The sequence below is a fragment of the Habropoda laboriosa genome, unplaced genomic scaffold (assembly GCF_001263275.1).
Source record: "Habropoda laboriosa isolate 0110345459 unplaced genomic scaffold, ASM126327v1 scaffold302, whole genome shotgun sequence".
In the NCBI taxonomy this organism is placed as follows: domain Eukaryota; kingdom Metazoa; phylum Arthropoda; class Insecta; order Hymenoptera; family Apidae; genus Habropoda; species Habropoda laboriosa.
The window spans coordinates 28,145-30,494 of NW_017100444.1; positions in this window are offsets into that span (position 1 = coordinate 28,145).

Genomic DNA, 2,350 nt, shown 5'->3' on the forward strand with positions numbered 1-2,350 from the left:
AGATTTTTAGTAATTTGTGTCCCTCGCGCTCAATAGCCTACGAACATACCATAAACCACGAATTTCCGAACGGCACATCTGTATATAACGGTCCGCTTGCCGATGAGTCACCCGGAAGAAATTCCAAATTTTTGGGACCTTCTACGGTGACAGTCTCCCACCCTTCCAAGGTGACAGCGCGCTAAGGGCGCACTGGAAGGGCGGTAAAGACGATATTAGACACGCTAATTGGCAAATGCAATCGTTAACCATTAACCAATCAGCGTGTCCCAACGAAAATCCCTCTCACGGACGTCCGAGACGCGATGTCGGAGAGTTGAGTCGTCGAGTAGTCGGTCAACCACCACGAACAAGGAGAACCAAGGAGCAACCAGCTCACATCACGCGATACCATAGATCAGTTTTTACAAGTCCCAATCATTTGGGTGGTCCTTCGAACCAGCATCTAGACGGCACAACATCGTGCAAACATCCACAAAGCTCGAAAGTTCATCGCTACAACTACGGGCATTAACATCTACGTTAACTGTAAACCACGCTGTTTCCACTCTAAATTTCCCTCACGCAATCTCCCTTTCCACGCTTTCAACTCAAGGTCTCCCCTCTTCCAAATCTTACCCCACTCTGACTTTCAGTCCACAATCTTGGTTTTCTGAACATGCATCCTCTTCATTCTCTCTCTCGAAAATTCACATTTCCACCACACGCACACATCCCGTAACGGTTAAAACTAACTTAAAACTAATGCGCTTTGTCGAAGCCTCGCGAAAAGTGCCTGTTCCTTACCTAAGCTTTTATTGCCCTTGCTAAGGCGTATCCTGTAGCCGGATTTATGGCAGCGAGTCAAGTGGTCGCCGTCGCAGGCAAATATCGCTTTCTCAAAACACCACAAGTGTTTATTGCGTTGCCTGTGACACTTAGTCCCTAGGACCAGGCCCTGCCATAAATCCTGGAGTCTCCGTACGGAAAGTAGAAAAGTGGCCCATGACTTTTGCCAACGGCGATGGGCCACTTGACTTTAACAAAGCCTAGAAAAGCGGAGATTCCACAGGATTCCCACGCATCCGTCCACCGAACAGTTTCTCCGGTCGTTGTTTACCCTACCATAAGATAACGCACTAAGGGCGAAATGGAGGGAGGTTGCGATGCACCGGAGTAAACTGATTGGTGATTTAGGAAAGGAAAAATCACCAATGTGTTTTTAGGAAAATAGAAGTCTTCGTCGAGGGAAACCGCAGAGACTCCAGCAGAAACACTTGGCCACTCGCAAGAGAAACACCTCTCACTTCGCAGTAGAATTTATATCTTGAATTAGTTGTAGAAAATAGAACATAAAATAAAAACCTAGTGTTTCAATCAAGAAACTGGTCCTTCGTAGCCTTAGAACATTAGTCGGCACACACGTGCAAAACCCGGCACAGCTTGAACGATCGAAAGATCAACCGCAAGCCCTAACAGCCCTCGTCCACCTTTCATTCTCAAGAAACGAACGAACAAAGGCAAAAACGCTCGCGATTCTACAATATCTATGACACCTATAAAAAAATACCATACGTGGTCCATAACAAGAGAATTTCAATCCACCACTTTTCGCATCATTCCAACTTTTTCTAATCGAACCAGCGAAAGAATTAACGCCATAACTACTGTACATATAATTTGTTGAATGTCCACGACGCATCGTAATACTAATTTGCATTTTAATAAATTACACACAATTTATAAAAATTGCAACCACGACATCGCTTTAAAACTAATACTTTTATCGTTCCCCATCTCAAACTTAAAATAATGTTTCAACTGAAAAGTGCTTTAAGTTTTGAAACTGCAACAACTTCTCTCCTACATTAAAGCAATGTCTTCTACAAACAGCGATCATTTGGGGCAAAACACCAAAGTTCAATACCAACTATCATAACGATTCCTGTAACTCGCCACCGTGTCTTTATTACCAAACTTGTTATATCGATCGAACGGAACGGCGATTCCACCGAGAAACTAGAGCAAAGCTCGAAAATCAGTTATCTAGCGAGAAAATACGACGGGCACGATAGGCTACATGGAGTTCTGATAAAACTTGTCGCTGACGAAGTTTTGTGTTTGTACTTCTTGTTACCTGACAAATCTTTCGGCATTTGTAGCTAACACGAAGGAATCCATGAGCAAAACGGGAGCAAAAACGATCGAGACGTGTAAGATGGTCAGTGAGATGGAAGGATTACAGGGAGGTGACTGATGGAAATCGATGGAAGAAATACTGGAATTAAGCTTTTTCGAAAGTTGCACGTTCGAAAGCCGTGACACTGTTGAATACGAATCGCGTGTCGTTTGTTAAACGAGGGCGAAACGA